Source organism: Phascolarctos cinereus, unplaced genomic scaffold, assembly GCF_003287225.1.
Source record: "Phascolarctos cinereus isolate Bilbo 61053 unplaced genomic scaffold, phaCin_HiC Scaffold_5;HRSCAF=322, whole genome shotgun sequence".
Lineage (NCBI taxonomy): Eukaryota > Metazoa > Chordata > Mammalia > Diprotodontia > Phascolarctidae > Phascolarctos > Phascolarctos cinereus.
In genome coordinates this window covers 45203099-45226205 of record NW_027555958.1, presented here as the reverse complement: position 1 = coordinate 45226205, position 23107 = coordinate 45203099, and the positions used below count along the sequence as shown (strand labels likewise).

General features: G+C 40.8%; 1 long non-coding RNA gene and 4 other non-coding genes across 5 annotated transcripts in view; 4 read left to right on the top strand and 1 right to left on the bottom strand.

Annotated features, from left to right (window-relative positions):
* Positions 1–2292: 2292 nt before the first annotated feature.
* On the top strand, positions 2293–2374 carry TRNAS-AGA (transfer RNA serine (anticodon AGA)). Its single transcript has one exon. It is a non-coding gene; the product is annotated as a tRNA-Ser (tRNA).
* Positions 2375–7579: 5205 nt separating this feature from the next.
* Positions 7580–7653, bottom strand: TRNAI-AAU (transfer RNA isoleucine (anticodon AAU)). The gene has a single exon. It is a non-coding gene; the product is annotated as a tRNA-Ile (tRNA).
* Positions 7654–16151: 8498 nt separating this feature from the next.
* On the top strand, positions 16152–16225 carry TRNAI-AAU (transfer RNA isoleucine (anticodon AAU)). The gene has a single exon. It is a non-coding gene; the product is annotated as a tRNA-Ile (tRNA).
* Positions 16226–22588: 6363 nt separating this feature from the next.
* The window catches only part of LOC110220087 (uncharacterized), a 113777-nt gene continuing 113258 nt past the window's right edge, over positions 22589–23107 (top strand). The window contains exon 1 of the long non-coding RNA XR_002327778.2: positions 22589–22677. This is a non-coding gene — a long non-coding RNA (uncharacterized LOC110220087). The remainder of the gene's footprint in view (positions 22678–23107) is intronic.
* TRNAI-AAU (transfer RNA isoleucine (anticodon AAU)) lies at positions 22887–22960 on the top strand. Its single transcript has one exon. It is a non-coding gene; the product is annotated as a tRNA-Ile (tRNA).

Sequence of the window (23107 nt, the reverse complement as noted above, 5' to 3'; positions counted from 1 at the left end):
AGAAAGGAGTTTTGTCGGAGCAGGCTAAGGACAGGAAAGGTCGGGGGTTTCTGCAATAAACCCATAGTAGATTATGGCCACTGGGAGGTGCTGTCAACCTTTCTCTTCTCGAGAACTCAGCTCCTCACCTTCTCGCCAACGGAATGAAGAGAAAACAAGAAGCCGGGAAAATCAGGGTGCAGTCTCAGGGCTAATCAGGACTTTATCAGCCTGGGTATTTGGAAGTGTTCCTTTTGGGGACCTACGAGGCCCTAGTTAGAAGCCCCACCTCCCCATCACAATTTATATTTGTATGAACCCCGCGTTACTCTTTCTGGGATTTCATTTCTACAAAATTTCTGCACGTGGGTCTAGGTTAAGGGAGCACAGGGTTGAAGGAAGCCAGGGAAGAAAGAAGGCAGCAAAATGAATTTGAAAGAATTGTAAGCAATGATTTTCCACAGTTGAAGGTTATGCGCCTGTAAGGGCTCAGCGACTCTAGACTATACTGTATCCTAAAATACATTTAATGCTATTCTGATTATATTAAGAAATTCCAGTTTCTATGGGCAGCTTTTTTTTTCTTTAATGGTCAGAATATAGAAATGAGTCTTATAAGTGACACCAGGGCTTTTTACAAGGTGGTGCAGTGGGTAGAGCAAAGGTGTAAAGATGTAAATTCCAATTCAGCTTCAGACACAAGCTGTGTAATTCCATATAGAAATCTTGGTTTTCTCACCTGTAAAATGGGGATGTAATAATGGCACTTATCTCCCAGGTTTCTTGTGAAGATAATATGTATATCCCTATGTAGCTATCTATATTTTTCCTCCCTTGGGGTTGATTCTTATTTTGAAAGGTTACATTTGTAAGAAGAACAACTTTCTATCTACCTTCAGTGCTGCTACAAGCCCTGTTCAGTAAAATAATCAACTTTGTGATTTTTTTTCTTTTATTTATAAGTGCCCAGAGTGACTTGAAAGCAAAGTCTCTTTGTGTTGACCCATGTGATTTGTAGTGCATTTTTGGTCTCTTTCTTAAACCCACGGGGGACAAACGTTTTTGATCCCTGAACTCCAGCCAGTTAAAAAAAAATTCAGAGCGCACCTCTGGTCTAGTCTCCTAACTTGATACTTAAACTCATGGGTTTGATGGAGGAAGGCCTCAGCCTGTTTCTCTTTCTAGGGTACTCCTGTAAGAGTCATACTCTTACAGCTCATGAGTCCTGATAAGTGTGTTTCATATGAATAATCAGTCAGGAGAAATAATTACCTTAGGGCAAGGGCATTTTCTAAAATGGCATAGTAAAAACTGCAGCCACAAATATTCTTTCCCATAAATTTGGGTACGCTATCCCAACAATACATGCTATATCTTTGCGAAGAAGAGGCACAAACTCATAGCACAACAGTAATGAAGCACACAGATGACCACATATTTCTCTTGCACTGGCAGGTCTTGAAGACCTTTCTCTACTAATGCAGTACTCTCTGTAGTCTTACTCTGGAGTGCAAGGACTAGCTGTCTCCTGAGTATATGGCTGATTCTCCTCTTAGCTGCCAGAGGTCATGCTTCTTGAGGGAGATTCTAGCTTCAAGTAATTATATCTCTGTATCTTCGTCTGTCTGGAAAATATGTCTCTGCTGGGATCTCTCCTGCCTGGACCCTTTTAAGCTTTCAGACTGGTGGATGGAGTACCTTCTGGGTGAATAGCTCCATTGCTAGAGTACATATATGAAGATGAGGAGGTAAGGAAATTCACATCCCCCCTCCCAGGTAAACAGTTGGGTTCTTCCTGTACAACTGACTTTGATCGTCAATAAACATTTATTAAGTGCCCCCTATATACCAGCCATTGTGCTAATTGCTAAGGATACAAAGAAAGACAAAAGACAAACCTGCTTTTGAGTAACTCATAATCTGAGGAGACAATATACTAACAGCTATGTGCAATCAAACTCACACACACACACACACACACACATATGTGTGTGTGCGTGTGTATAACTATGTATTTCCAAGTATTGACCCCTTTGGACCAAAGACCTGTTCTGCAAATGAGAATGTCTATTAGACAAGACAGAGTGAATGAGCTTTACAATTGGAAACACAACTCAGTTCAATCAAGAGTCCTAGATATCACCCAAGTGGAAATTCCCTACTAAAGTATAACAGATTAGCTGACATATTAACCGTATGTAACGATAATCAAATCATGTAATCTCTCAATGTCCCAGACAACTACCTAAAACTAATGAAAAGTGTTGAGGTAGATCAGAGAAGATGCTTTCAAGAGAAGCCTTTGAAGTGTGGGTAGTCGTGGCCGAGTGGTTAAGGCGGTGGACTAGAAATCCATTGGGGTCTCCCCGCGCAGGTTCGAGTCCTGCCGACTACGGGGTCGTGTGCGTCCCTTCTACAACAAAATTGTATTTAAAAAATTATTATTTGGAACTTCAAGCCAAAACGGGCACTCGATGAGCTCTTATTTAATTGAGTAGTCTCTAGCCTGGTGAAATTAAGGTCTCCACCACCATCCAGAAACAGTGAGAAAGAGAAGATGAAGCTATCAAAATATTATCTTTTCTTTCACATGCTTTGAGGGATCCATAAGACTAAATATCCTGGTTCTCAAGTAATACTAGCAATTATTATCAGACTATAACAGCAGTTACTTTGCTACTTATTCAAGTTTTTCTGTGAATATACATTTGTGGGGGGGGGGTGTTTGTGTGTGTAGAGGAAATAAATAGATCTACATCGAACACTTTCTATTTACTCCTCCCTTTTTCAGAGCCAAATCAAAACTCAAAGTGATTCTCCCCAGAGACCCAGGGTTGCAGGTAAAAAACACAAACAAACAAAACAACAGAGACAACAAAACTAAAGCAAAAACAGGCACTTTATTTCTTCAGAAGCCAAGCTCCCCCAGTATTGACCCTGCTCCATTCTGATGTGCCCAAGCTCCCCCAGTATTGACCCTGCTCCATTCTGATGTGGGTCTAGAGCTAGTGGGGTAGGAGAAAGCAAATGTCCAGGATCCACTTGGCCCAGCAGTGATAGTAAGTCATTGTTGCATAAATAATCTATACACATACTCTGTGGCAATAATGGAAACAAAGATGGGAAGAAAGGGGAAACAATCAGACTGGGTCAACTTAAGAGGAAATCTTTGTTGGAATCGAAACACTTATAAGGGATAGGACAAGATCTGTGATTTCACTGACACAGAGAACTTTTCGATTAACTAACCCTCTACCAACACAGATCAGCATCTTCTCTGCAACTTACAGTATTTAAGAGCTGTTTAAAGCGCTGAGAAATTAAGTGACTTGCTCTCAGGGTCACATAGCCACAGACGCAAAACTGCAACCAACCCTGCTTGTCTGAGTCTCTCCCCCTACCCCCATAGATGTGTGTATGTATAGCCACCAGGGGGAGTGCCTGAGCAAAGATTGGGCAGGAGCCCAAGCCCTCTCTACTAGTCAGCTGTGGCCTGCATGAAACATAAAGCTCAGTCTTTTACAAATTGCTTCAGCTCTGGCGTCCCTGATCTATCAAGTTAAACAGCTCCAAGGGAAGCTTGTAACCTCAATATACATTCAGGCAAATTCAGGAGATTTCCAATTTCCTGTTTATATAGGTTCTTCTAGGTATGTCTAATGTTCAAATAATGTTGAATGTATTTGCTAATAAGTTGCTAAAGCTCTCTCCACTCCCAGACTGCACTGAGGGCAAAGTGCCTCTTCTTCCTTTAAGGGTTTTTTTCCCTATGTGTCCCTCCCCATCCCTTTCAATAAGCAAATGGACCTAGTTGATGCTAGCAAGTTTTTATAACAATAAAATATAAAAGAAACTCAAAATAAACAATGAGAAAATAACTTGGCCAAAAGAGAGGAGACACCTGCCCCCCCCCCATTCTTTTGAATTGGGTGGGGAAAAGTAGGAAGTGAAAGATTAACTGACAGATGGGATGATGTTCTGCTCTGGAGAATGGGGGGAAATGTCAAGGGTATCATTAACTGTATTACTGTTCTTCATCAGCCCCATGGCCTGTTGGTCACTGCCTGCTCTTTCTAGAATGTACCTGATCACAATCTTATCCCTCTTGGCTTGTGATTTTGTCTGTCTGTGTCACTCTGCTTTGCTTGCCTCCTTGCCTTGGTTCCACATGGCCCAATCCGTTCCTTGCTCAGACAATCCCAGATGTAATCCTGGCTTTTTACATTCTATCCCAGTTGTTAGTTTTTCCACCACGGCTGCTGCTCCTTGCTCAACTTCCTTCACTAGCAAAACAGTCTGCACCCAGTGTGCTACCCTAGCTTCTTTTTGGAAGTCTGTCCAAGATCAAGAGCATAACCAAAAGAAGTTGGGTATTATCTGTCTGGCTTACAGGCAGATGCTAATGGTAACGACTCTGGGGAAAGGGCAAGGACAGGGGTACCTGTCAGAGGTAAGGAGTGCTTTAATTGATCCACTGAAGAGTACTAACTTCTTTCTTAATATCCTGAAGGCATTAGGAAGATTAGTAAGAGGAGGAGGCAGCTAGGCTCAGTGGTTAAGAGCATGAGCCTGGAGTCAGGAAGACCCTAGTTCAAATCTAGCTTCAGACACTTACTAGCTGTGTTACCCTGAGCAAGTCACCCTCTGGTTCCCATAACCTACTGGAGAAAGAAATGGCAAACCACTCCATATCTTTGCCAAGGAAAACCTCATGGATTCAGGGGGTCATGAAGAGTTGGACATGACTGAATAACAGCAAAGAGGTCTGATTACAGAGAATTCTTGAAGGGAATGGCGAAAGAGGGATTGAATGGCTTCAAGAAAAACAATTCTCCAAGTGTTGGAAGAAAGTTAAGTGACTATTGTTCTATTTAATGAAGCAAACTTTTAATGAAACTATTACTTAAACTCTGGGTTCTCAATCAGTCTTGACTATGAAATATTCCTTGTTCAAAAGTCCTATAAAGTAGCTCTTCAAAATAATGTGTGTGGAGAGATATCTGAGGGTATGGGAGTGCTCTGTCAGTTCAGATAGTTTCCTCTCTGATCAGAATAAGGCTAGGATTACAATAATGATAAATTAATTTTTAAAAATAGCCTTCTGCCTCCAACAGAGTACAGTATTAATACTTTTCTTTGAGGGAAAGGGAATAAGTATTAATATAGTACCTTTTATATGCCAGGCACTTTACATACATTATTTCATTTGATTTTTCACAACAACCCTGCATAGGTAGGTGCTATTACTATCCCCATTTTACAGCTGAGAAAACTGAGGTATAGACAGAGGTGAAGTGACTAGCCCATGGACACACAGATAGTAAATGCCTCAGAGTGGATTTGAACTCAAGTTTTCCTGTCTCCAGGGGCAGAAAATTATATGCATTGTACCACCTAACTGCCACCATATCCAAGTGTAATGGGAGTCTAGTGCAAATGCAGACCCCATTAGCTTGCCTGGATGATGCAACTACCCTAGGAGGATGGTGCTGGGGAGATATTTTGAGGAAAATCGTGATGATGTATGACAAGTTTGTATCATCCGAGCTGAAAGTGTTTGTGCATGTGCCAAACCCCCACTACATATATATATGTGTGTAATATGTATACATATATGTTTTGGATTAACACTCAAAAGGTGCAACCAATGTGGGATTTGTGTGATGCATTACACTGACAATCATAGCAAACTTCCATCTTTCAGGCTATATATGACTAGACTCCCTCCCCTTATTCACTCTTAATTCCAGATTAAAACACTTATACTATTATATTTCCTGGTAAATTACTAAAATGGCAACATGTCATTCAATAATTAATCAATTAGCTTTGAATTACACTGGTTTATGAAGCATAAAATGAACTGAAGAGACAAAACCTTTGTTTATCTCTTTATAAAACCCCTTAATCTCTTAGGTTTAAATAAACATTAAAGTCTATACAATTCATCGTAATATAAAATGACATATGATATATATAATATAATAAACAATAAGACATAATTATTTATACTGTTGCCCCTGTGAGAGAGATAACAAGTTACCTCTAACCATTACTGCTAATGCTGATTTCTCAATTCTAGAAATGCAATCCTACCATTAAACTCTCTCAGTATGCTAGTTAAGTCTCTTCTCAAGAGTTCTCATCATGTGGAAAATGCTATTCACGTCCAGAGAAAGAACTGCGGAGTCTGAATGCAGATCAAAGCATACTATTTTCTCTCTTTCTTTTTTTTTTCTTTCTCGTGGTTTTTTCCTTTGGTTATGATTCTTCTTTACAATATGACTAATGTGGAAATATGTTTAATATGATTGTACATGTATAGTCTATATCAGATTGCATTCCATCTTGGGGAGAGGGGAAGAGAGGAAAGGGGAAAATTTAGAACTCAAAATCTTATAAAAGTGAATGTTGAAAAATAAAAATAAATAAATTTTTTTAAAAAAGAATTCTCATCATGTTTCTTCAAAAGATAATACTTAAATCATTTCTCTCAGGAAAGTTTTGTGTCCTTGCTCCTCATTTACTATCTCTCCAGTCGTGATAGAATAACATTTAAAGTTCTAGTGTCCTTACAGACTCTACATAGATTAAACTGTAGTTTCTCCAAATTCCCTTCCCACTTAAACATACAGTAATGTCATACAGTCTGTGCTACGATACGTATGTATGCATTTGTATAGGCGCTTTGCACATAGCGATTCACTCAATGGACAATGAATGATTGTTGAAGGTGAGGAAAGGGAATGAGCCAGGGATGTTATGGAGCCAGCTTGAAGAGTCTTTCCAGCCTATTTCCACCTCCGAAAAAAAGCAAACATACGTGCGACAAATGAGGGTTTGATTTATTGTTTTGTGGATTATCTGGAATTAAGAAAGTGATGGAGAAAATGTTAATAATGCAAGTCACACTTAAAAGCGCTTCGTTCCTAAATTCTGCTCTCCCCCACCCCACCCCCTACCCACCTTGTTAAACATTTTGTATGCATGTTCCTGAAAATGACGACTCTCGGAGCTGCTACCCTCAGGGTTAGTTGTGAGGAGGCCTGGGTTTGAAATCTATTCTTACTTCTTTGATTCTTTTTCTGGAGTCACATTTATAATCGTCTCCCTTGCCCACTCTCCCCACTTCACCTGTAGAGTTTACAAAAAAAAAACTTCGCCAATTTACTTCGGTTCTTTTTATATCTATAAGATAGATATTACAAGAATTATTGTTTCCATTTTCTAGATGAGCAAAGTGGAGCTAAACTGAAGGGTAAATGAATATAAAAGAACAGAAGAAAGGTTCGAAAGAAGCCCAGATAAGCAGGACAGCTTTGAAAAGTGAAGACTGTATTTAGACATTTAAAAGGAAAGCTGTACATAACAGAGACCTTGAGTTTTATATGCAACCCTCTTTTTCTGTTTTACTCTGTTTAAGGAAACGCCCATTTTATTTCGTGTTAGTTGAGATCAAAATAAAAGCATATTTGAAATAATTTAAGTGGGGTCAGGTGAACGCTTTGCTTCCTCTGAGAGAAGGAGGCCTGAGGAGCAGAGACTCCAGATTTATCGAAACTTCGGAGTCCTTCTGATCCCAGAACTCTCAAAACGCTGATGGCCCGTACGGGGATCGAACCCGCGACCTTGGCGTTATTAGCACCACGCTCTAACCAACTGAGCTAACCGACCCCCGCAGGAGCGAATTTGAAAGTTGAATGTAAAGAGGACAAATATATTTCTGCCCCAACAAGTATAACTGTGTTTTGCCATTCTCGATAAAATCAGCTGAACACACGTAGGAGAACACTTTGGGACTCCTCTCCTCCAGGCTCGTCTAGGCACAGCACTGTTCCAAGAAGCGCCTCTGAAACCGGAAGCCTCTCCCGCTTGGATTCCAGCTGCTTTCCAGACGGGTTCCTGCCCTGCCCTGCCTTAGGGGAACTAAGGTCTTGCAGCTAAATGGCCCCCATTCCACACCCACCTCATGCGCTTCCAACAGCGTCGCCCCCCATGAACGCTTGCACACAACACCACACCAAACTCCAGCCCGCGCCCATTCACACTCTCGCCCAGAGGCCACCTCTTCCTGGGCATCGGGCACCCCACCCCCACCTCCCTCACCCCGACTCTCGCCAGCCTTGAGCACTCTAAGCTAGTCCCATCACCTCCGCTGCCGAGCTGGGTTAAAGTCAAGGGCGAGGCCTGGGAAATGTGCGAGAACACAGATTTTAGAGGAGAGTGACCGTGAAATTAGAAAGAGAGACAGACAGAGAGAGACAGATAGTCAGAGATAGAGACAGATAGACAGAGACAAGACAGAGAGAGATAGACAGAGACAGACAGAGACAGACACAGAGAGACAGAGACAGACAGAGACAAAGATAGAGGGAGAGTGAGAAAGACAGAGAGAGACAGAGAGACAGGGAAAGGACACACACACATACACACACACACACACACACACACATACAGAGAGACAGTGTCATATATGGCCTGACACTAGATTTGTGACCTTGGGCGAGTCATTTAACTTGTTCGCTTCAGTTTCCTTGACTGTAAAATGGGAATCATAAAAGCACCTACCTTCCAAGATTGCTGTGAGATAAAGTTTGTAAAGATAACGTTTGGAACATAGTGGGCAATTTAATAAATGCTAATTCCCTCCTTTCTTCTCCTCCTCACTCCCTAGATGATGGAGAAAGGTCTAAGTGGCTTGCTGCCTTTCATAGGCTCTTTTCTACTCAACCCATGCACCATAAGATTATGATGCACATGCCTTCTCTGTTTCTGTCTGTTGTGTGCATTCTTTCCTGATTTCAGATGACAGAACAGCAGAGATGGAATGGATTAAATCTGGACAAGCCACTAGAAGTCCAGCAACTGGAGTCCATAACAATCCTCAGATAATCACAGCAGCTGAGCTTAGTGAAGGGCCAGACCACTTTGACATAGCCCATTAATAAATCAATCCAACATCTAAGACGTGAGTGATTGAGAGACTTATCTACTACATAGGTGCCACTCAGAACCACACTTGGGGGGAATTTTGCAATCACCTCTTTAAAATTAGGTCTGCTCTCCCAACGACCACCTTGGGAAAATGGTGTGTGTCTTGGTTTGAGGGAATTTTTGGGGTATTTATGTTCATGATATACATTTAGTAAATATCTCTTTGTAAAAGCTGGTTGGGGCAGCTAGGTGTCAGCAGATAGAGCACTGGCCCTAGGATCAGGGGGACCTGAGTTCAAATCAGATCTCAGGCACTTGAGGCTTACTAGCTGTCTGACCCTGGGCAAGTCACTTATCCTCTATTGCCTTGCCAAAAAAAAAGTAAAAACTAGCTGATGCAAATTGGTTAATGATATTGGAGCGATATTAACTGGTGATTGATATTTGAGAAAACACACCAGAATGGGAACTTATAAGTCATAATGTCAAAGTACCCTTCAGAGTTAGAAGCTCAGGAGACGATGTACTGATGCAAGTGGGGTTAGAAGAGTGAGCAACAGAGCCTATGCATATATGGGGGCTCCTCTGATATAAACTTTGAGCTTTTACATCTAGACTGCTGGAAGGATTCTTATAATTAGATTCTTTAGCTTTCAGAACGACAGAGAGAGAGAGAGAGAGAGAGAGAGAGAGAGAGAGAGAGAGAGAGAGAGAGAGAGAGAGAGAGAGAAAACTGTCCATTTTCCCACCTGTCTTAAGTTACAATTTTACAGTCAGTTTTCTATGTGTTTCCTTACAAGTCTAACCAATCCAATCCAATAAATATATATTAAGCACCTACTATGTGCCAGTCACTGTGATAAGTGCTGAGGATACAATCAATAAAATATGACCATAGGAGAAAGTTTTTCTGATGGCCTAGAAAGCCTGAATAGTCAAGACCAGGTACTTTATCCCTTTTGGGAGCCTTCCAAATGTCCATCAGTTGGTCAGTCCTTACTTGATAAATCCTTACTTGATTTCTTCTAAAACAGCCTACTTGTCTTATTGTGGGGGGAGCTTGAAATTTAATTCAAACTATTTTGGCAGTGGTAGGCATTCTTCTGGGAAGTTTTGAGTGCCTCCTACTATAAGAACCAAGAGGAAAATTTCCCGGAACTTCAAGGGGATTGTCTATGGTATAATGACTGCTGGAGAATTTTTGGTGTGCCCTATGCAGAAAGCAATATATCTGAACTTTTGGCAGAATTTCTTTTGGGTTTGGGGGATCTCTGGAAACAATTTTGAGTGTCGTGTGCTATTTGAAGGACCTAGAGGATTTCCCTGTGCCCTATGAGGAAAGGAATACCCTGAGATTTTGTCCAGCTCTTTAGTTGGATTCCCTATATGTTTTAGGGATTCTTGGAGAAAAATATTATGCCCTCTGTAGCTGCAAGACCTCAGATGAACTTTATAACTCTAAACCCAATTTGTAAGTATGGTTGGGATTGGGGGAGGAGTGGTGGGTAGCCCTTAGTTGAAAAGGGAAAAAGTAGATGTTCTAATCACCAACTAGCTGACCAGTGTTGTGTTAATTTTCTCAATGGCAGACTCGTCCCTGCCAGTAAGCCAGCACAGGAGACAGGCACAGGAACAGCTGCATTTTATCAGTCTTAGAGCAAAGGCTATACTGAATGATAACCAATAGGTCAATGAGTCCAGAGAACCAGTTTCAGCTACCTTATACAGGATCTGAATACAAAAGCAGCATGGGTGCAGTGGAATTTTACAGAGATGTGTGTGGGAAGACAAGGATTTCCAAATCAGAAAAGAGATAGCAGAAGGAAAAGATAAGGATGGCCATATCAGGAAACAGACCATATCAGAGAGTGGCAGAAAGTGAAGGTACTGATAGGTCTATCAAGAAGACCAGGGAACTAGCTAGCTAAAACAGAAGCTGAGGGTCATATCTCAGGCTTGATACTGCAGACTTTAGCAAGATATGCGACATGTTCATCTTAAGCAGATGGCAAGACACAAGTGAGGCAATTAAAGGCCAATACCGACAATAGATTGTGGAACACAGATGGTGAAATAAATAATTGTAAACCACTATCTAATAACTTTGTTTACTGAAATGACGGAATTGTTTTTTTCATGGAGGTAATATGTTTGGATGTCATGAAGTAACCAACTTAGCTATGAAACTTGGAAAGTGTAGCAGAGATTTCAGGGCTAGTACATGATATTAGCCTCAAAATTTCCCTGTGACCTTCACCTAGCATTGCTTGGAGAGATGGGAACAGAGGAATCTAGATCTAAGCACCTCTTCTCTTTGGCTCTTGTTTGTAGCTATTTGGCTCATTAAGAAATCATTGGACCCACATGTACAAAAATATTTACAGCAGCTCTTTTTGTGGTGGCAAAGAACTGGAAATTGAGGGGATGCCCATCAGTTGGGGAATAGATGAATAAGTTGTGGTATATGAATGTAATGGAATAGTATTGTGCTATAAGAAATGATAAACTGGCAGACTTCAGAAAAACCTGAAAAGACTTGTATGGAGTGATGCTGAGTGAAGTGAGGAGAACCAGGAGAACTTTGTACACAGTAACAGCCATATTGTTCGATGACTGACTTTGATAGACTTGGCTCCTCTCAGCAATGTAAGGATCTAAGAAAACTCCAAAAGACTCACTATGGAAAAGGCTATCCACATCCAGAGAAAGAACTATGGAGTCTGAATGCAGATGCAGGCATAATAGTTGCTCCTCTTTTCTTTTGTTGTTTTGTTTAGTTTCTTCTTTCTCGTGGTTCCTCCCATTAGTTCTAATTCTTCTTTACATCATGACTAAGGGGAAAATATGCTTAATATGAACGTATAAGTAGAGCCTATATCAGATTGCATGCCATCTTGGGGAGGGGTAGTGAGAGGGAGGGGGAGAAAATTTAAGATTTAAAATCTTATAGAAGTGAATGTTGAAAATGCAAAAGAAATAAATTAATTATAAAAAAAGAAATAATTTGTCCAGGGGAACTCAGGTTCAGATTATAAAGCATCCTCAATGGTCTTTATTTCTCTTGCTCATAATTTTTGTCCAATTTAGAAAGTGCTGACAACTAGCTCTGTAAGGTTAAGTTTGGAGAACAAACACAGACATTGGAAATGAGGCAACCAGTGATTTTCTGATTGCAGGGAGCAGAAAAGGTCTTTGTGCTTAGTAATGGAGGTGGGGAAAGCTAATCAGCTGCCCTCTACATTCAGAACTGAGAGAAGGGAGAAGTCTCTGAGGGAGACTCTCAACTAAGTTGAATTCAGTTCATGCCACAATGGAGTGGCCACAAGTCCCACAGCAGCAATTTCATAATCCATAGTTTTAGTTGTCCTTCTGGGAGCAAGCATAGACAAAAAATAACCCAAATTATCAATTTTCATAAATGATATAATGATGTACTTAGGAAGATACAAAATTGTTGCAATTTTTTTAAAGCTATTATAGGGGGCAGCTAAGTGGCACAGTAGATAGAACTCAGGCTTTGGAGTCAGGAGGACCTGAATTCAAATATGACCTCAGACTCATGACACTTAATAGCTGTGGGACCCTGGGCTGGTTACTCAACCTGGATTGCCTTGCAAAAAAAAAAAGGATAATATGATGGTGTACTTGTTTCTTCTTTGCCTGTGGTTATTCCCTCAATGGAGAAGTTTGAAATTCAATTCAGATTACTTTGGCAGTGGTAGGGGTTTTTTTTTTTACAAATTTGGTTCAGTTCTCTATAGATTTGAGAAAGAAGACCTTTATCAGAAAAACTTGCTGTTAAAATAATAACCTGTAAATGTAATGTAAAAACAAAATACATCAGCAAGACTTTAAAAAGAGTATCTTAGAGAATCAACCAACTGATAAACAGTGAAAGGATATGAATAGGCAGTCCTCAAGGCAAGAAATCCTAGCTAGCTATAGTCATAAGAAAAAATGTTCCAAATAATTAGAAAAATGCAAATTAAAGTAGCTAAGAAATTTCATCTCAAACCCCTTTCTGACTGGCAAAGTTGACCAAAAAAGTAAAAGGACACATGTTGGAGGGGCTGTGAGGAAACAGCCGCCCTGATAAACTGTAGGTGAAGCTGTAAATTGGTAAAAGGCATTCTTTTGTCACTATGCCCCCAAAAGGTACTGAACTGTGCATGCACTTTAACTCAGCTATATTACTACTAGGCCCGTGCATAGAGGTCAAAGAAAGAGAAAAAAGTCTTATATGTACAAAAATATTTATTTGTTTTTTAAAGCATATTTTATTTTTCCCAATTACATTTCCAGACAGTTTTTAGCATTCATTTTTTGGAAGATTTTGAGTTTCAAAGTTTCTCCCTCCCTCCTCTCCCCTCTTTATAAAATGGTAAGCAATTTGGCATAGGTTATAGATATGCAATTATGTAAAACATATTTCCATATGAGTCACAGTTGTGAAAGAAGAAACAGATCAAAAGAAAAAATATGAAAAATTCAAGTAAGTGAAAAAAGTATGTTTCCATCTGCATTCAGAGTCCATCAGTTCTTTATCTGGATGTGGATAGCATTTTCCTTCATGAGTCCTTTGTATTTGTATCAGATCATTGTGTTGCGAAGAAAAGCGAAGTCATTTATAGTTGATCATCGCACAATGTTGCTGATACTATATACAATGTTTTCCTAGTTCTGCTCATTTCACTTTACAACAGTTCATATGAGTCTTTTCAGATTTTTCTGAAATCTGCTTGCTCATCATTTCTTATTGCACAATAGTCTTCTATTACGTTCACATAGCACAGCTTGTCCAGCCATTCCCCAATTGATGGGCATCCCCTCCATTTCTAATATTTTATCACCACAAAAAGGACTGCTAAAATATTTTTTGCACATGTAGGTTTCCCCCCCTTTTTTATGATCTCTTTGGGATACAGACCTAGTAGTAGTATTGCTGGCTAAAAAGGTATGGACAGCTTGGTTGCCCTTTGGGCATAGTTTCAAAATACTCTTCAGAATGGTTGGATCACAACTCTACCAACAATGCGTCAGTGTCCCAATTTTCCTACATCCTCTCCAACATTTATCATTTTCCTTTTTTGTCCTATTAGCCAATCTGATAGGTATGTGGAGGTAGAGTTGTTCTGATTTGCATGTCTCTAATCAAAAGTGATTTAGAAAATTAGATACTGCCTACTCAAAAATAGGCAGACTAAAAAAATAGAATTACCTATTCAAAAGAGCACTTCTTCATGATGTCTTCATCTGAAAATTGCCTGTTCATATCCTTTGACCATTTGTTAATTGGGTAACAGCTTGTATTTTTATAAATTTAACTCAGTTTTCTATATATTTGAGAAATTAGGCCTTTATCAGTGACACTGGCTGTAAAGATTGTTTTCCAGCTTCTGCTTTCCTTCTAATCTTAGTTACATTGGTTTTGCTTGTGCAAAAGCTTTTTAATTTAATATAATCAAAATTAACTATTTTACATTTTGTAATGCTCTCTGTCTCTTGTTTGGTCATGGATTCTTCCCTTCTCTATAGATCTAACAGGTAGACTATTCCTTGAGCTTCTAATTTGTTTATGGTGTCACCTTTTATGTCAAAATCATGTACTCATTTTGACCTTATCTTGGTATATGGTGTGAGATGTTGGTCTATATCTAGTTTGTACCCTATTGTTTTCAAGTTTTCCCAGCATTTTTTGTCAAATACTGAGTTCTTTTCCCAAAGGCTGTAGTCTTTGGGTTTATCAAACACTAGGTTACTTGTGGTCATCTACTACCGTGTCTTGTGAACCTAATCTATTCCACTGATCCACCACTCTGTTTCCTAGCCAGTACCAGATAGTGTACAAAAATATTTGTAGCAACTCTTTTGTAAACTAAATTGGTGCCTATCAACTGGAAAATAGATGAAAAAATTATGGTATACAAAAATAGTCGATAAGGTAGCTAAGTGGTGCAGAGGATAGAGTGTTGTGCCTAAAATCAGGAAGATCTGAATTAAAATCCACCCTCAGACAATTACCACTTGTGTGATGTTAGGCAAGTCATTTAACTTCTGTTTGCCTCAGTTTTCTCACTTGTAAAATAGAGATAATTGTGGTACCTATTTCCCAGGGTTTTTGTGAGTATCAAAGGAGGTAATATTGGTAAAGTGCCTGGTATATAGTAGGTGCTATGTAAATGCTAGCTAGAATTATTATTATTGTGCTATTAGACTACATTTAACTATTCTCCTATGTTATTAGTATTATACTAATAGAGGTTATGAAAGAAAAGGTCCCAAGGAAACCTGAAAGATTTCTATAAACAGATGCATAACAAAGTGAACAAAACCAGGAGAATAATTTGTACAATAAACAGCAACATAGTACAAACAGACAACTTTGAAAGACTTGAGAACTCCAGTCAACAAAATGATCAATCACAATTTCACAGAACTAATGATGAAACTACCTGCCTCCTGACTTAGAAGTGGTGGACTAAGATGCAAAATGAGATGCATATTTTGGGAAATGTTCAGTATGGGATTTATTTTGCTGGATTATACTTATTTGTCACAATGCTTTTGTTTTTCTTTTCCCAGTTTTTTTTTGGGGGGTTAGAAATGGAAAGGAACAAAATACTTGATAATCAGATGTTACTTGCAAAAAAAAGAAACATTTATTGTAAAAAATAGGTAGATAGGGAGGGAGGTACATAGATAGATAGAAAGACATACAGATACATACATACATATGTAAAATGAGAAAGTTGTATTAGAGCACTTGTAATTCTACTATTGGAGGGTACTTTCCAGTTCTAAGTGATCCTATAATTTTTGCCTGAATATGCATCAGAGTATTTTCTTTAACAGGGAAATAATGGAAAGACAACCAGCAGTGAACATCATGAAAAATTAAATTGACTACATCTTTAACAAGAAAAGAAATGATTAATTTCCCAGTCAGCCGCCTGTCTGCAGTCAGATTTAACTGTCAGCTGAGAGAGGCCCAGACTCCGGAAAGCAGCTGCAACTGTAAGCTTGAGAGGGTTCTGTTTTACTGTTACTTCCTGACTCCGTGATTTGTGAGCAGAGTGTTGTGCCGAGAGACAGCTGAGAGAGGTCTAAGGAATCGCAGAGCATATCCGTAGCTACGGACATAATTCTTTCTGAGGCAACAATTAATATATAATTTTAACCGTCAGATTGAAATTACTTTATAGTACTCTTAATAAGACGTAGAAAACATCTAGTAAGGCGGCCGGTTAGCTCAGTTGGTTAGAGCGTGGTGCTAATAACGCCAAGGTCGCGGGTTCGATCCCCGTACGGGCCATTTGCTTTTAAAACCCTTCTGTACGATTCATTCGAAAGACCTATGTTGTATCTCCAAGTACTCGCGTTTAAAGCTCTCATTTCGTATCAACTGGCTTTAGTAGTGTGGAAAATTGAAATCCTTCTTCCGCCTTATTCACCTGGGACATCGGATTTATTTGTTACTTTACTTATGGTGCAGAAGAAAACAGAATGATATCATTTGAGCAAACCTTTGGGGGCAATCAATCTATTAAGGAAGAACTTTCCAACAATTCTAGTTACTCAAATACAGTAGTGGGTGACGACTCTTCCAGTAATTTGGCGGGAGGCTTCTTGTTCAAGTAGAAGCTAGATTATGTAGCCTCTGAAATCACTTTCAATTCAGACTCAGTGATTGTGATCGAGTGTTGGGGAGAAGGGGAAGGAAATGAAAGTTTTATAGGAAAATTATACCTATATTTGTATTCAATTTCTTCTTTTGAATGGTGTCTTGAAGTCAGAATGAAGCTGAAGTCCAGATAAACCCTTTGATACCAGCTGTGTGCTTCATTTCCCCCAGCTTTAAAACGGGAATCCTAATAGCACCTATCTCTCAGGCCTCTTGTGAGAATCAAGCAAGATAACATTTTTATTTTTATTTTTTTTAAGGTAACATTTTTTAAAGGAAAGTACATGACACATTTATTGTTTGGTCGAGCGTAACTCTTCCTGAGAACATTTGGGGTTGGCAAAGATAATGGAGTGGTTTGTCACTCATTTTACAGATGAGGAAATGGAGGCAAACACGGTTAAGTGACTTGTCCAGGGTCATACTGAGGCCATATTTGACTGACTCTAGGCTAGGCACTCGACCCACTCCCTTGCTCCCACTTGACACATAGTAGGACCTTCATAAATAAATGCTTGTTTCCTTTTTTAGTGACCATCCTTGCTTCTTCAGAGTAGGCCACCATGCCTCAGTTGCAGTCTCCTTGCTCTGCTCCTGTGGATCCTTTCTCCACTTGCAAAATTCTTCCTGGAACCTCCGTTTTGGGGAAGGTCTTGACTAACCATCCCTCACATTCTGGACTGCCATGCCCCCATATGACATCTTCCTTTCTCCCTCCTCATCCTTATGATAGCTCCGCTATTATAGATTGTCTTCTCTTGTTAGAATGTAAGCTACTTGGGGCATCTGCTTTTCTTTTTGTTTTTATTTGTGTCACCATGGCTTAGCACAGTAACTGGCACATAGGAAGCGCTCAATAAATGCTTGATTTTCTGACTGAGTCTACAATGAGTGTAGCATGAGAGTGACTTGGACTGTAGACAAGAATGACTGATGTGGCCAGAGTTTCTGAAGTGCTCGCTTGTGCATTGGCTCTGAGAAGTTCCAGAAGCTGTAGTAGCCAAGGCCAGATTTCAGTCTGTCCTGATTGAAAACTGCATGATTGGAGAAGGATGGACACATCCCAGTGTGCTCCCTGTTTTTAGACTCTTCCCTTTGGCAAGTTATTGGGGCGGGGGACTGAGACACCCTTGGCTTTTCTCACACTGGAAGCCTGAGTCACTTATTGGCAGGACTTGAGAGAGGTGTGGGGATTTTCCTGAGAGAACAGGAACAGGAGGTGGGGTGAGGTTGTGGATGAGAATAGAGGTATGGAAGAAGAAAGAGGTAGCTCTTGAAGGTGAACCCAAAGAAAGACTTGAAAGAAGAACGGATTTTAAATCTGGGTCCGCTCACAACAGTGGGGGTGGAAGGTGGGGGTGGCATCCAGAAGTATGCAGGAACCATTCACCGACTGGAGGGAGCCAGTTGTTAAATTTTCAGTGTGAGCATTTACATATTGAAATCATCAAATGATAGAAATCTGCGCTTGATGTTTTTGTTTTACTGATTGTCTAGACAATGAAGGGTTGGAGAAAATGGTAACAATGCAGGTTATGCTTTAAAGGGTGTTTTGCATACATCCCCGCCCCCCCAGCCCGTTGTTACACCTTTATCAGCACACCAAGAGTTATGTCATTTCTCTTTCTTCATTGTCAGCGATCATTGAGCGATTTTTTTCTTTTCTTTTTCTTTTCTTTTCTTTTCTTTTCTTTTCTTTTCTTTTCTTTTCTTTTCTTTTCTTTTCTTTTCTTTTCTTTTCTTTTCTTTTCTTTTCTTTTCTTTTCTTTTCTTTTCTTTTGCAAAAGATGGTCGCTAGGCATACACAAAGGAGCAAGAGAAAGCATCTGCCATAGAAGGCCTTTCCGTCTATTTAGGGTTGGAGGGCGCAGGACGTTTTCCTAAAATGACAACAATAGAAACGAGCACCATCTCGGTGAGTAATGGGATTTCTGCTCCCCTGTGGGAGCCAACAGTTTCGTAACCTGGAAAACTCTGGCCCGAGGCAGAGAGATTTGGAGCAAGTCCATAGCTGGGAAGTCTCAGCCAGCACCCTTCTGTATCAGGGATGGGATGATTATGTAGAGTAACGGGTGGAGGTCTGAGAAATGTATCCTGGAAAGTGGCTGAAGAAACTTCAGGAGAAACTGCCAGAGAAGCGGAGAATTGGATTGGCGTGGAGAGGCAAGCAGAGCAGAGTGAAAGTTTCAGGGGCAAGCTAGAACTAAATGAAAAGAGCTTTCTTTGTGTCTGAGATGGAGCTTCAGTCTCTATAGAGGAGTTAGAAGTGTGAAGCTTTTGCTCACGGGCAAAGTTTCTTGGAGCCAGTGGTGACGAGACTGTATAGTTTAGTGTTTAATATACCATATGTTTCCCATATTTACAACTCCCGTAGTTATGTTTATATATAAATATGTACATTTCCCACGGAAGTGAATTTTTGAGGGGGAAATAGTCCCCTTTTTGGAGGTGGTTTCCGTAGTGTAGTGGTTATCACGTTCGCCTCACAAGCGAATGGTCCCCGTTTCAAAACCGGACGAAACAATAATGTACTTGTATTCCTTGTCCGACCCCATAGAGCGCCACTGCTCCTTCGCCAGGCAAAAACGGCAAAGGAATAACGTTTGGTTGGATGTTGGTACTGCATCCCGGTATGGGAGGCAGACCTGTTTCTCTCATCATTCATGCTGTATCTAAGTGTACATTTGTATCATTTGTCTCAGTAAATTTTAAAATAAAAATAGAAATAAATGTTTGTCCGTTTTTGAAGAGGACCAGTGACATCACGGATGATGTCTTAACTTGGTTGTAAATTGGGTTTAAGTGAGGCAGCACTGAGTAATGTCATCAACCTCACTCTCCCTTCATCATGGAAATCCAATGACAGGACAAAGTTCAAGACGACTGTTGATAGCCCAGGGTACAGTGGAAGACCTTAGCGTCTTCGATGTCTAACCAAGTTCTAAGTGATCCACAGTGCCTGCTTCAGCTGCATTCATGGCCGTTGGAACAAATTGTTCTCATCGACCATTCCAACGGGGAAGTCTTCAGTATGCTTGAGGTAGACATCCCTCTAACCAACAGGCCCGAGATCCCTCAGTTACTCTCAACCTGGTTTAGCTCATCTGCCCAAGACGATTATAAGGGGTATGGCCACTTCACAGGCCACCATTTCTTGGAGCCACAGGTGAGGGTTGGGTGACAGGTGGACATCAAAGGTAGATAAGCAGCCTTGAATAGGGCTTGGCAAACCCTGCTAGTCCTCCCTGAACACCCCAAGTGTGGGGGGGAATGGGACAAACACACATACATACATATACATACATATATACACATATACGTATACATGTATTCATACTAGATGAAACATAACCTACCAGACTGAAGGGGCAAACTGCCATGCCCATCTTTGTATTGAAGGAGTTTGCCCCATTTTTCTGGTGGGATAGAAAGAGGAACTAATTGCAACAAAGTTTGCCTCTTGAATCTTGTTCTAGGTTCCTCTAGACTTGGTCTAGTGCTTTTTAAAAAAGACTTTTTAAAATTATTCATATATAATATTTCTTAACCATATCACAATTCAGTTTGTATCTTATTTTGAACACTTCCACTGACGGTGCTGCCAGAATAAGGATAAATAGCTATCTCTTACCCCTCTTAGTGTTCTAGGGGGTACCTATGAGGTCTTGGCATACATCGCAAATCCTGTCAATTGGGGCCCCCAATCCAGAGTGTTCTGCTCAATTGCAGTCACCAAATGGCAGTTAGTATCTTCCTTATATCATCAATAGACTTTGTGATTAGCACAGTAGTATCATTTAATCAATTAACATCAGTTACTTTTTACAAAGCGGTACTTACAGAGAAGATAGAATAGAAATAGAAGTACAAATCCCCCAATACCAGGGAGCGCATTCTCTCGTTTACCTTCTCAGTCCCTGGGAAAACGACTCAAACTTAACTTGGATGCCACGAAACATTGGCCTCACCAAGTTTACTTTCATATCATAATCGACATAGTCAATGGACAAAGTCATTTCTTTGTTTCAAGACACCAGTAGTTTCACTGTTGATTCACTGATGGACTGGATCAGGTCAGTTGCTCAGGGAACTTTAATCTTCAAGGGATTTGACAGCTTACAAACTCTGACAAGTGCCCTAGTACCTGGTGCTTTCCTGACCTTTCCAAGATCACAAAGCTGTTCTAATTCTTCAATCGCCAATATTCCACCTAAGGCAGAAAAGAATAGATACCACATGTTCAATATGATTGTACATGTTGAGCAGGGAATTTATAATTTTCATATAAATATGATATGTGTAATGAATATACTAATAACGTAGTTTTCTCAAGCCTCTCTGGCTTGGGAGTCTGAGCTCACAATGGAGCTTAGCCTGATTAATCAAAACTCTGACAACGCTCACAATCACTGGACCTTAAGTGAAGCGAATCAAAGATTTAAGAACCTGCTCCCCTCCCTGAACTCTGCTTCTGTACTTTGGAGGAAGTGCTCACAACCCCCAAAGACTTCACTCTAGGATTGTTGTATTGCGGGACTTAGGGGTTTCTCTTGGGAAACCACTAATTGACTATAATCCACCTCCCCTCCCCCCTTCCTCAGTTGTGATTTAAGTATATAACCTGTGCTTTTACTTCAGCTAAAAGAATGTTCTTCACTCTGAAATTGATTAAACTACTTGATTGCTAGCACTCCAGTCTCTAGGCCTGCTCTGTGAGGCTTGGAGCATTCTCAGGTTAGAGAGTGGCTCAGTAAAAATCTGGCTAACCATGTATATATATCTAGCCTATATCAGATTGCTTGCAGTCTTGGGGAGGGGGGAGGAGAGGGAGAAAAAAATGGAACCCAAAATCTTATATAAGTGAATGTTGCAAACTATCTTTATATGTAATTAGAAAAAATAAAATACTATTAAGTGGGGGGGGGGGAAGAATAGATACCACAGGGAAAGAAGTAATACCAGGGCCGTGTGTTCATGACTTCAGGTGGACCTAGGTAGTGAGAGTAGACTGTTGTTGTCTTCCTACTTGGCTTACAGCAGTAATTGTTTCCTTGTTAAAATGAAGCCAGACAAGAAAAATGAGAGATGAAACAGAAACAGACAGAGAGTAAGAGACCCACAGAGAGATATGAAATGAAAGAGACACGGAAAGAGACAGAGGTAGAGACACAGAGACAGGAAGAGAAAGAGACAGAGGATGACACAAAGAGAAGGAGGAACTTTCTCTGTCTCTGTCTCTCTCTTTCTCTCTGTGTATTTCTCTGCCTGTCTCTCTCTCTGTCTCTCGTGCCTTTTGTCTCTGTTTCCACCATAAACCCGTGCTCCCCTCTTCCTCACTTCTGTTCAAAAGTCGCAGACACGTTGCTCTCCAATCTCGAGGCCACTTCTCTAAAATTTGTTTTCTGGCCCATTTCCTGGCTTTCCCCAATAGGTTTCCCTTTGATTTCGGGAGCTGGCTGTGATTGAGACCGGGGCCACAGGCGATCCAATCAAAAGGGAAGTGAGCTTCCCTCCGGTGGGTCTGCGGATAAGAAAAGAATGCTAATGAGGTGAAGACGACGCTGAGAAAGGCAGCGAAGAGTTGCCTCTGAAGTATTGCCTAGTCTCATCCATCCTCTCTCTGCTAAGACACTGTTCGGTTACTGGCGTTCTGCCTCGCAGGCTGCCGGGTAATCGGTCAGAACCGTAACAACCCCCAGCTGGGGCTCAGGAGTGGACGGAGGGTGGAAGAGAGAGTTAGAGAGAGAGAGAGAGAGAGAGAGAGAGAGAGAGAGAGAGAGAGAGAGAGAGAGAGAGAGAGAGAGAGAGAGAGTGTGTGTGTGTGTGTGTGTGTGTGTGTGTGTGTGTGTGTGTGTGTGTGTGCCCAGTGCCCAGGAAGAGGTGGCCTCTGGGCGAGAGCGTGAGTGGGCGCTGGCTGGAGATTGGTGTGGTGTTGTGTGCAAGCGTGCACGGGGGCGGCGCTATTTGAAGCGCATGAGGTGGATGAGGAATGGGGGCGATACGACTTGAAGACCAAGCTGGCTGTTCCGCTACGGCAGGGCAGGGACAGAGTCCGGAAAGCAGTTGTAAACCCACTACAAACTGTAAGTAAACAGTAGAAGAGCGAGAACCTCCGGCTCTCGGAGATATCTCTTGCAGTAAATTCTGAGCAACGTTCTGTTCAGCAGCCAGTGGAGAGTAAAAGCAGAAATCCGATGTTATTCTCTCAAGTTTATCAGGGCTTTGTATTCTAAACGTCCAGCCAAAATGTTTTTCCTTTTAATATAACTTTTAGAGAATGGTATCGTGGGTTGGCCGGTTAGCTCAGTTGGTTAGAGCGTGGTGCTAATAACGCCAAGGTCGCGGGTTCGATCCCCGTACGGGCCATGTTTTGTAGCTCGCAGACTAAAAGAGGTTTTCACGAAGAGAAACTCAAATGAAGTTATTCAAGCTGAGTTCCTCATAAACCTCGAAGTTTACTTGGCCATTGAGAGTCCTCATTAAGCATGTGCATATGTGTGTTGTCTTGCACTG